The sequence below is a fragment of the Leptonychotes weddellii genome, chromosome 1 (genome assembly GCF_054177405.1).
Source record: "Leptonychotes weddellii isolate Sample4059 chromosome 1, ASM5417740v2, whole genome shotgun sequence".
NCBI classification, from domain to species: Eukaryota; Metazoa; Chordata; class Mammalia; order Carnivora; family Phocidae; genus Leptonychotes; species Leptonychotes weddellii.
This window is the reverse complement of record NC_138369.1, coordinates 154221189-154234258: the sequence shown is the minus strand read 5'-3', so window position 1 is coordinate 154234258 and position 13070 is coordinate 154221189.

Below are 13070 nucleotides of genomic sequence, written 5' to 3'. Positions count from 1 at the left end.
ACTTAGAGTTTGTTCCTACGGTATTCTTTATTCTTTATGCTCTTTATGTAAACAGCAACTCTCCTCTAATACAGAGGTTGTGAAAGACTCAGATTTCAATCTGGTCAAATCTAGCATTTTGACCATGGAATCTATACTTAGTGTGTTCAGGGATGTCTGAGTAGATCTAGGTATTTGAAATTCCCTAAATTCAACTTTAATTTCTTCTGTATGAGTTCGGGCAAGTCACCTAAACTGTGATAGTTTCTCATCTGAATATAATATCAAATCTTACACTTTCTTGTGACAATACAATAATGTATAGGTAAGCATACTGTATAAATTACCAAAAATGTGAGCATTTATTAAATCTTATACTTTATGCCTTTATAACTGTCCTACATTCATTTGCCCCTCATGGAAATTACGCAGAGCATAAAAGTGTGAAGAGAGTGAAAAGGATTTTATTGCATACATATTTCAAGTGGAGAGAGGAAGATGGGAATTTCATGCCTGTGTATTCTTTTAGTAAGTTGGAAGGAACATTCACATGTTGATGTGTTGGGGCATGTTGGGATTTGGAACTATAATAGTGAGGAAAACAATTAGAAAAGGTACTGTAGGAAATCCAAAAGTGCATAAAATAAATGAATTGAAAAAAAAAACAGCTATGAAAGAGGTAAAGTGATCAAGGAATTATAAGTTCTTAAGAACATAGGAAAAAACTCCTTAACAATATGACCAAAAATAGAGTTCAAAATCAGAATGTTTCATGAATTTTGGCTTTAGCATCTTCTTTTGCAAACTGTGGCACCATAAAGAGAAACTAATTTTTATGGATTAACTTAAATTTCCTTCTAATACAAAATTGTTTGATGCAAAAATGCCTTTATTTAACAGACTAAAGGAAACCACAACCTTATAACTTATCACAGCTAATGAAAAACAAATCAGTTAAAATGTCCATCAACTAAGTTCACTGTTATTTCATGCCGGTACTTGAAGTAATTAACACACTACAACCTTCCAGAAATTGCTTTTACTTCCGCCCATTCATCCTCACCCTAGTCTATGTTCTCATTTACTTGCATCTATGAGTGTCAGATCAGATTGTGATTGGGAACTTGTTCCTGTTTTTACTAAAGCATATTAAAACAACCCTAGAACAAGGTAGGACTTGGCATTAGATATCAATATAATGCTTGTGTGTTTTATTAGATACACTAAGTTTTTTTTCCCCCCCTAGGGTTTTCCTGACAAGTTATTGATCCTTAAAGTTTTGGAAGTCCTACTATGTTCTTCACAGTGCCATTTTTGTTCTCCTGGTACATCTCTACTATTCAGGTTTGGTACATCTCTATTTTTCAGGTTTATTAACTACCAGCTTTTTCTGAGTTTTTCTATTTATATATAAATTGACTTGGAAATACCCATTGTCTTTACAAAACTTGTTTTCTCTGACCAACATATATTCCCGGCTTTTAGGAGGGGGTAGGTTTGCCAAATGAAATGCAAGACCTTCAGTTAAATTTGAGTTTCAGTTAAACAAAGTAAGCTTTTAAAATTTAAGTATGTCTCAATTATTTCATGGACATATATATACTCTAAGAAATGATTCTTTTTTCAATTTGAAATTCAAATTTGACTGTATGTGCCACATTTATTTATTTATTTATTTATGCCAAATCTGGGAAGCCTAGGAGAGAGATAAAACAAACTGAGATATAATAATTACATAAATCAATTTTTAAAAAATTAAGTAAAATAATACTGCTTTTAAAACTATGCCAAGGGAGGGGGGGGGGAAACTATGCCAAGGACACCTGGGTGGCTCAGTCAGTTAAGAGTCTGTCTTTGGCTCAGGTCATGATCCCAGGGTTCGGGGATCAAGTCCCACCTTGGGCTCCTCCTCAGCTTGGAGTCTGTTTCTTCCTCTGCCTCTGCCCCTCTCCCCGCTCTTGCTCTCTCTCTCTCTGACAAACAAATAAATAAATTATTTAAAAAAAATTATGCCAATAAGGTGTACCTATGTACACTAACTCATTTCTATTTTATGCTCAACATGTATATTTCAGGTGTCATGCCAAGATTGACCTCTTTCCCCCCCAAAAAATATGGTTTAGTATCACATCATAAATAAAATTTGAAGTGTGCTATCTTTTACTTTTATAAAATTTTTCACCTATCTGAAAGGTAGGATGTGGTAGATAGTTAATTTATATCATGATGCATAAAACAGTGTTGTGTTGCAAGCCTTAAGAAGCCAAGTTTTAATGAGGTGAAATGAGTTCAAACTTCTAGAAAATGGGACTTCCACTTTTAGGTTGTATGAACTAAAGGAAAACATCATTCCCACTAAAATAAACTAAAAAGTCAAAACTTCTCCACAAAAGTTATCTGTTTAGAGACATTTAAAAGCTAATAAAGTGATGCACCTGGGTGGCTCAGTCGTTGGGCATTCGCCTTCGGCTCAGGTCATGATCCTGGAGTTCTGGGATCGAGCCCCACATCGGGCTCCCTGTGCAGCGGGAAGCCTGCCTCTCCCTCTCCCACTCCCCTTGCTTGTGTTCCCTCTCTCGCTGTGTCTCTCTCTGTCAAATAAATAAAATCTTTAAAAAAAAAAAGCTAATAAAGCAGCATGGACCAGAGGGCTAAAATTCTGGAAAGTAGAGACGTACAAAAAGATGAGCTAGAGCTTTGTAGCTGGTTATCTATGATTACATTAACAATTAAAAGAAAGTTATAGTTTGAATTTGCTTGAATATACAACATTAGAGGTTGGAAATTCAGATTTTACCCAGTTAGGTGATTACTGCTGGGGAGGAGACAAAACAGCTATTTTGGTGGTTTATGGGGTTGGAAAGAGAAAATGGGCAGTTTGTGAGGTCTAAAATATTGAATTTTTTACACATCTGAAACTTTAAGTTGCATAGAGTTAAATGCTAGACAAAAGGCCTCTGGAAATTAAAGAATTTTATTCATTTTGTTTCTGGAAAACTATCATAATATTTTAATCATGGAAACAGTGAAATATTGCTTATTATCTAATATAGTAAATGCCTCATCTACTTTTTCTCAATTTCCTTGAATAATTTGTGGTCAAGTTGCAAAGATGGTGCCTGTCATCCTCAAATACTTTAGTATTTATTTCCTATAAATAAGTACATTCTTTTACATAACCTCAATATAACTGTCAAAATCTGAAAATTTGTATTGATATGTTACTATCATCCAATCAAGAATAACTCAATCCTTTTTTTTTTTTTTAAAGATTTTATTTATTTATTTGAGACAGAGAGAATGAGAGACAGAGAGCATGAGAGGGAGGAGGGTCAGAGGGAGAAGCAGACTCCCTGCCGAGCAGGGAGCCCGATGCGGGACTCGATCCCGAGACTCCAGGATCATGACCTGAGCCAAAGGCAGTCGCTTAACCAACTGAGCCACCCAGGCACCCAAGAATAACTCAATCCTAAAAATCTTAGGTGAGGCCATACAAGGTAGCTGACCATGCTGAATTAGAGGGAAATATGAGGTCCCAGATTCCTCTGTCAGGACCAGAGAAGGCTGAGAAAGATATTTACAAATGGCAACAGGAAGGAGGCAATACAAGGAAGCAAGTCCCAGCAGACTGAAAACACTTGTATCCACTTGGGGAGGCAACTTAGTGTATGGAGATCAGAGATTAAGTGGAATAAGAAAGTCTTCCACATGACAGGGTGGCCCAGCTGAGGATGGCAATGTCACTCAAGGCAAACAATGCACCAGTGAGGGGCTGGGAGTAGTAAGGGACCGGGTACAATGAGTGTTGGAGGCTGACTGAGCTGACAATGGTACCCACATGGTGGAGGGTGGACTGCTGTAGGGAGTCAAAGACAGAGCTGGGTGAGAGAACTTTCCCATGGGATGGGATATTGGAGTCAAAGCAGAGTAAAGAAGGTGTCCCCATGGAGCAATAGCTTTGGATAGGGTGTGGGCATGGTGATCATTTGGCTCAAATCATATGACATTTGAGTGTGTAGGAGTATCTTGTTTTCAAGTTTGAGATTTTCTTCTATGTTTTGTTTCTTTAGATTTGTTTCAGTTGGTTTGGGGTAGGTATTTTGGTAAATCAATAGTTAAGGTTCTTATCATTTTTGCAATGTAGATTATAAATTTTTATGTACTTTATGATCTCAATATTTTTTATTTAGTCACTTTTGAGGAAATATTTTACATTTCATTTCAAAAACTGTATATCATACACTTCTGTGATAAAAGTTTTGTATGATTAAAAATGTGTTATTCTTTGAAAATTGTCTCATCAATAAAATAGTAACTTGAGAGTGCAGCCTGATTACACAACAACCAAAATGGATTGTAGACTGCAGTTGCTACTGAAGGTATATAAATAACATACGTTCATGCAGAAAATGGATTATAATGGCATATTTTTATTTTCAGATATTTTTAAATTTAAAAATTAAAAAACTTGAAGGTATGGAATATTATAAACCAGAATAAATCAGATGATCGAAGCCATTATATTTATAGAATGCTATCTGTAAAATTATTTTATTGCATGAATGCCGAGATGCAACAGAAATCTTAAAGCTTTTTAAAAAGGCTAATGTTTAGTAACAAATATATATTATCTCCTATAATTCTTTTTGATTATGTGGGTATTTCAGATGAGTAATGCCAACTCTTAGCTCAATTAATGTGTAGCATTAATTTTCTAATTCAGGATAGGCCATTGCAGATGGCTTTATAAATGCATTTGAATCTTTTCAACTTTGGTGATCAAAAGAAATATGATACTTTTAGTATTTACAGCAAGTTGAAGATAACAATCACTTATATATTTTATTTTACAAAAGAAGATTAATATATTTTAAGCCATGAAAAAATGGATAAAAGTAAAAATATAAAAAACATTTGGAAATGTTTATAAAGAGCTATTCATAGGCATTTCAAATAGCAGGTTTATAGTATTTATGCACAGTTACAGGCATACCTTTTTCTATTGCACTTCACTTTATTGTGCTTTGCAGATCTTGCATGGTTTACAAATGGAAGGGTTGTGGCAACCCTGGGTCAAGCAAGTCTGTCGTTGCCATTTTTCCAATAGCATTTGCTCACTCTGTGTCTCTATGCAACATTTTGGTAATTCTCACAATATTTCAAACTTCATTATATTTGTCATGTTGATTTTTGATCAGTGATCATTGATGTATTGTACTTGTTTTGGGGCACCACGAACCACACCCATATGACAATGAACATAATGTGTGTGTTTTGATTGTTCCATAAACTGGCTATTTCCCCATCTCTCTCCCTTTCCTTGGTGCTCTCTATTCTCTTAGGCACAACAATATTGAAATTTGGCCAGTTAATAACCTTACAATGATCTCAAGTGTTCAAGTGAAAGGAAGAGTCATTCAATTAGGCAAACTTCATTGTTGTCTTACTTTAAGAAACTGCCGTAGCCACTTGAACCTTCAGCAATCACTGCCCTGACCAGTCAGCAGCCAATAACATCAAGGCAAGACCCTACACCAGCGAAAAGGTTATGACTTGCTGAAGGCCCATATGGTGATTAGCATTTTTCAGCAATGAAGTATTTTTAATTAAGGTATGTACATGTGTGTTTTTTGGGGCATAATGCTATTGAACAATTAATAGACTACAATATAGTGTAAACATGACTTTCACATGCACTGGGAAAACAAAAAATTCATTTGACTTACTTTATTAGGATATTAGCTTTATTGTGGTGGTCTGGAACCAAATCTGTAAGAATTCCAAGGTATGCCTGTAATCATAATCTATGAAGGAAAAACAAAATCAAGGGAAATCATTTTTAAAGTGAGATTTATTTAAAAGTAAGTTAAGTGAGACTATAACAAAGAAAAAATTAACAGTTAAAGACTCACATTTTGTCAGGAAAGGAGTAACATGAGAGATGAAAACAAGGAACCCAATGAGTCCATGGACATCATTGTGTATTTGACATCCAAATGTAAGTTTATAGCCCAAGAAGACACTGTGCTGAGTTAGTATGAAGCAATTAAAAATACATAAAACTTACATTTATATGGTCCATAAAAAGAATCCTAATATAAACAGAGAACAAAAAAGTTGAAAAGTACAGGAAAAAGTATAAAGATATATGGGGCACTTAACATGTATAATTGTAAGCTCAGAAGAATATAGATAACAGGACAAAATAAATATTTATGAAAGTAATGGGTATAAAGATTTTCAAATGCTGATGGAATACATCCAACCACAGATTCAATACATTTTTTATACCCCAAAAAGTGCAAATATAAAGAAACTGACATATAGTTCCATCATAATTAAGCTGCTGATAAAAACAAACCAAAAAAAGGCCTAAAAAGCTGTTGGGAAAAATCATTAGTTTCAGTAGTACTGGAAAACAATATGCTAGCCTAGAATTCTATTCCTAGCAAATATATTTTTCTTAAATAAAAAAATGACATTTTCAGAAAAAACAAAAACTCAGAGGACAGATATATATTAAGGGACTATTAAAGAGAGTTCTGGCAGAAGGAAAACGATCCCAAGTAGATCAATAGAAAATATAAGAAAAAAGGGCAGAGAAAGGGTGAAACAGAATGATTTTTTAAAAAAATGATAAAGTCTTGTGGACTTTAAGACATATGTGCAAATAAAATATATGGCAGTTGTTTCAGGCTGCCCAAGACTGCCTCTATCTGTAGCAATTCACTAGAAGGATTCAGACTCAGCATATAGTTGGCCCCACAGCTCAGATTTATTACAGAAACAACAAACATAGTAACACAGTAACCCCAGATACACACGTGGTTCAATAAGGGAAAAACAGGGAAGTCTGAAGCAATCCATGTGCTGGCTTCCTGCCCCCTCTTCCTCCCAGGAGAGATCACACAGAGTGTACCATCCTCACAGCAGAGAAAATACAGCAGCCTTGTGCAGTGTTTCTACTCAAAGAGGGGCATTTGAGACTCCAAATTTAGGTTTTTGATCAGAAGCAAAACATGGGCATACCTTTTTCAACTACCAGACTCTCAGAAGGAAAGCAGATGTTCACTATAAATCATACTGTAGGCACAGAGGTACAACTTAACCAGTTAGGGAGCATTTCACAACCTAAGTTTCCAGATGCTAGGCAGCAGGCCCTTCTAAAGATAGCAGCCTTAAGCCTCCTTTGTTAACTCTTTTCTGGGCGGTAACAATAGTAGGAAAGCTGGGAAGAAAAAAAGTTAAACTGTTGAAAGTTTCTTTCATTGCTCAGAAAGTGATAAATTGTAATCTCTGGAATAACAACTAAAATAACTAAAGATTGGGAACCCTAAAGATAATAGATGAGAAAAGTCAAATGATATGGAAATGCCCAATTGATGCAAAAGAAGGCAATAAATAAGACATAGAGGAGAAAAAAGTAGTGCCATAAATAGATAACACTGAACATGTTGGTAGATATAAACCCCAAGATATCACATACTAATGTAATATTGTACTGTAAAACAAAGATGGCCAGACTAGAAAAATAAACAAAAAGTCAAAACAAACTAAAACCCAATTATATGGTGTTTATAAGAGATACACTTCAAATGCAAAGATACAAAAACTCGGAAAGCAAAGGAATGGAAAAGATATACTAAATAAATGTACAAATTAAAAATCAAACAAGACAAAAAAATCCCGAAAACTCTTAATGTTGATACCACACAACAGATGCATCCAACAGGAATAAATAACAGTCTTAAATTTGTATACATCAAACAGTAGATGTATAGAAAATCCAATAGAATACAATATTAAAATAATATTTACAATTGCAAATGCCAAGAGATAAATTTAATGAAATATTTTTATGATTTCTACACTGAAAACCAGAAAATATGAGTTTCACTATATATATATTTAGATACTTTAGATACTTATATATTTATATCCATTTCCCCCGTAATGGTTGCCGGGGAATGGGGGAAATGGAGATTTTTTTCCTAAGGGTATAGTTTCTTTAATGCTAGGTGAATACATTCTAGACATCTGCTATACAAGATAGTAACTGTGGGTAACAATACAGTATTGTGCACTTCAAAACTTGTTAAGCAGGTAGATCTCAAATGTTCCTTTTTTTTTTTTTAAAGATTTTATTTATTTGAGAGAGAGAGAATGAGAGAGAGAGCACATGAGGGGGGGGGTCAGAGGGAGAAGCAGACTTCCTGCCAAGCAGGGAGCCCGATGCGAGACTCTATCCAGGGACTCGATCCAGGGACTCCAGGATCATGACCTGAGCCGAAGGCAGTCGCTTAACCAACTGAGCCACCCAGGTGCCCTAGATCTCAAGTGTTCTTAACACACATACACACATAGGAACACAAAGAAAATTTGGGAGGTGTTGGATATGTCTAATACCTTGATAGTGGTGATGGCATCATGGGTATTTGCATATGTCCAAACTCATCAAATTGCACAGATTAAATATGTGCAGTTCTTTGTATATCAATTATACCTCAGTAAAGCTGTTGAAAATATAACAAAAAAGATCAAATACTTAGGAATACATTCAAGAAAAGCTGTCCAAAAACTTCCATGTGAAAAACAATTAAATAAATTGAGAAATAATTAGGAAGACCTAAAAATTTCTTCAGATATAGCATAATCATTGTTTAAAAATTTCCTTACTGTAAAGATGTCAATTTAATGAAAATTTATCAGTGATTTCAAGGCAATTCAATTGGCAATTCTAGTATTTTTTTTTTAGATTGTAGTCATTTTATATATTTATTTGTAGAGATTGAAAAGCAGATTCTAATTTATAGGGAAGTGTAAAGGCCAAGTATAAGCATGACATTTTCAAAGAAAAAATAAAGGTGGAGATTTGTTCTGTTCATCACACACTTTTGTTCAGCCTCAGTAATTAAGACAGTGTGGTATGTATGGAATTGGGCAAACATCGACAGATCAATGGAACAGAACACAGGGCCCAGAAAAAAAACTTAGGTATGGCCACTTGATTTATGATTCAGTACAATTTAACCAGTTATGTGAAATCATGCCCAACTTCATTTGTAAAGAGGGAAATGTACTCAGTCTTCTTGTAAGTGGCAAAACCCTATTAATTCCCTTAAATGCTACATATGGCTTATATACAAGCTGTGACTTAGCTGTGAATTGACATCATCTTTAATATTAATGAGATTGTCAAACTGGATAGTTAACCCACATGTTAGTAATGACAGCTTCAGTTTTGTGAAATTGTATTTATTGCATATCATTGATGAAAGAAATAACTGTATTGACTGCCTATTATGCTCATTTACGAATTTTTAACCAACTAAGCCACCCAGGCACCCCTCATTTACGAATTTTTAGATGCTTCTCTGTGATCATTTTGCAACTTTTATTCCTTTTAATTTTTTTTGTCAAAAGATAAAAAAAAAAATTCTAGGTCCATGGACTTTACACTGCAAATTTGTTCTTCAGTCATCTGCGACTAATTTGCTGACAAAATAACTAAAATTCAAAAGTCAATATTCTGAGATAAATTTTTATTAGTATCACCTTACCAAAAAAAGCTTCTGACAATTTAGTCTATTGATCTCTCTATTAACTAAATTTATCTTATAAACCTACATGGAATTTATTAGTGTTCAAGGGGAACACCATCAGGATGAATGCCTTCTCATTTTGATTTGGGGTGGGGCTGAAAATTGATGTCTGTATACTCCCTTCATATGATAACTAAGTGCTAAAACACACACTTTGGGAGATATTTGAGTTATTGTTATGTTTTAATTTATATAGTTCCACAATATTTAAATTTTGTATATTTTCCAGTTGAGAAAAAGTGAAGAAGAAAGAAGAGACCCTTTGCCCTTTCTTTTAAAAATGACTATTTGTCAAAATGCAACATTAAATGTTTGTCATTTTTACATGTGTTGCTTTCAAATACTGGGTTAAGAGAAACAGGCATTTCATAATAATACTCATAGAAATTTGACTTCATGGGGTACCTGGCTGGGTCAGTTGGTAGAGCATGAGACTCTTGATCTCAAGGTTGTGAGTTCAAGCCCCATGTTGGGGGTGGAGTCTACTTACAAAAGCAAAAACAAAAAACAACGGAAATTTGAATTCAGAAAATAACCTCCCAAAATGGAAATTTTTCCATTTGAATATTTCCCCATCCTCAACAGACTCATTCTAATTTCTCTAGATCATCTCCTTGTCAAAAGGAGACAAGATCACTTGTCACACTGTTGGCAAGATCACTTATGATGAATTCTGATTCTCATACTTTTCTGCCATTTTTGTAATGTGAATTATTTAATCTATCTGAGTCTTAGTGATATCTCTCTACACAGGTAATAAAATCTATTTCTAAGTGAGGTAATGCAGATGAAATGAGGTAGTTCATAAAAAACATTTAGTAATGTGACTACCCTATATAACTTAAGTTAAACTGTTAGGGTTCTTACTCAGATTTGCAATTCCCTGGCTTGCTTTAATGTCTTTAGTATTCATTCAAAAGACTACAGTTTGGGCCTTAGTATGTTTTTACTCCCTGACATAGTATACTATACCTTTTAAATACTTCTGGCCTTTGGACAGAAATCCTGAATAAAAATAATCATAACTTTATTTCCATGAGTGTTTAAAAGATACTAGAAAAACTTCTAAATGTTTAAAAATACGGAAGAATTTTAATTTCATTTTTATAATATCTTGCAGAAATTGATTTGATTCAAAATTAAAATAACAAAATGTGTATAACTTTGGATTTCTGCATTCCTTATTCACCAGAAGCTTTTCCACTTTAATATTTATATTGCTTTCAGACAAATAAGAATTCAGTATTTAATAATAGATATATTAAAATAACCCACTATGGAGAATTAGTAAAACCCACATATTCAAATAATTTTAGAGTTATTTAACTTTCCTTATTAAAGGGTTTTCTGATTATATTTTCCCTAAATTTGCAAAGTAATGTCTGCACTAAAGTGGATTTTACATTATTCTTTTTGATCACTTGCTTTCCTCAGGTGAGTGCAATTAATAAATTAACAATTTTACAGATGTTAAAGCTGAATTGACTCAGTATCAGTTTCGTTTCTGGAACACTATTGTTTGATTTTTATTCTTTGAGAATGTTTTACATTTAAAACATTGTACCTAATAGAAATAATTAGACGACTTATTACAATACCATCTGCTGTGCATCATCGTCATGTTTGACTCCAGCTCACTGAAAAAAAATCGCATGAAAGTGACATGCTCTACTTTGATAGTCACAATCTGAAAATGGCAAATTACCTGAAATAATATCGTATAAAAAACAGCATCTCTTTAAAACACATTTACTTCTCTTCCCACCGTGTTACTTTTTTAAATCCAGTTAAAACTTATTGTGATTATATAATAGCTTGGAAAGACTTTTTTAAATTAAAATATTGATATGGTAAGCAAAAGGGACATTCAAGGTTTGATGTTTAAAAATTTCTGTCTATTCTTTGATATGTTTTACTAGGAATACCTGTGTTTATTGTATCTTACAGCTGAGATTTCTCTATCAAATTAAAAAAAGTCCTGTTTACTAAACCTTTTCCTTCAAGTTATAGGACTTATGTAATTGAATATTTTAAATATGATTAAATGATTTTATGATATGTTGTGAATTTTTTCAATTTGAAAATTAAAATGTGCAGATTGATTTATAAGGAATCAATACTGAATTTCTGGTTTCCCAGTAAAATAAAAATTAGATCAGGCTATTCAAATATGGAGATGAGCAAAAGTGAGGTAGAAGTATATGAATCTGAAAAAAATATATTAAAATGTTGGAAGAGGCTGCCTGGAGAGAGAAGAATCTTTTTGTCTTCCACTCTTTTCTTGTCTTTTGTGGTTTTAAATGAGCATTCTATGTAATTCTATTTCTCTCCTTTCTTAGTATTTCAGTTACACTTCTTTTCTAGTGGTTGCCTTAGATTTTACAATGTACATTTATAGCTAATGCAAGTCCACTTTCAATTAACACTATATATATCATTTCATAGGTAGTAAGAGTACTTTATAATAAAATAATCCTAATTCCTTCCTCCCATCTCTTGTATCATGGATGTCATTTATTGTTTCACTTATATTTAAGTATTCATAAGCATATATGCATATATAAAATGTATATATAAGCATAAGTAATTAAATGCATTGTTACTATTATTTTGAACAAACTGTTTTCTGTTAGGTTAAGAACAAGAAAAGTTGAAGTTTTTATTTTACCTTCTTTTATTCCTTCTTCTACTCTCTTCCCTCCTTTCTGTAGATCCAAGTTGACCTATATTATTTTCTATTCCTATAAACAACTTCTGTTAACATTTGTTGTAAGTCAGGTGTACTAGAAACAAATGCCCTCAATTTTTATTTGTCTGAGAAAGTCTTTATTTCTCCTTCACATCTGAAGGATAACTTCACAGGATACAGATTCTAGGATGGTGGTTTTTTGTTTTTTTCTCAATACTTTCAATATTTCGCTCCACTCTCCTTACTTCCATGATTTCTAAGGTGTCAGATATAACTCTCATCTTTGAGCTTCTATAGGTAGGGTGTTTTTTCCTTTGGCTACTTTCCAGATTATTTTGATTTTCTGTAGTTTGAAAATGATATGCCCAGGTATAGTTTTTGGCATTTTTGCCTGCTTGATGTTCTCTGAGCTTTCCGAATACACCCTTAATTGAAATGAAGAGTGACATTAATTTGGAGAAATTCTTAGTAATCACTGTTGCCAAGATTTCTAGTTTCTTTCTTTCTTCTCCTTCTTGTACTTCTGTTGCACTATGTTCTACCTTTTTAGTTGTATCAGAGTCCTTGGATACTCTGTTCTGTTTTCTCCCATTCTGTAGGTTGCCCCTTTATTTTGTTCTTTGTTTCTTTTGCTGTGCAGGAGCTTTTTAGTTTGATGTTGTCCCGTTTGTTTACTTTTGCTTTTGATGCCTGCGTGTTTGGTGTCATATCCAAAAATTATTGCTAAGACCAATATCAAGGAATTTTTCCCCTCTGTTTTCTTCCAGGAGTTTGACACTTTCAGGTCTTTAATCCACTTC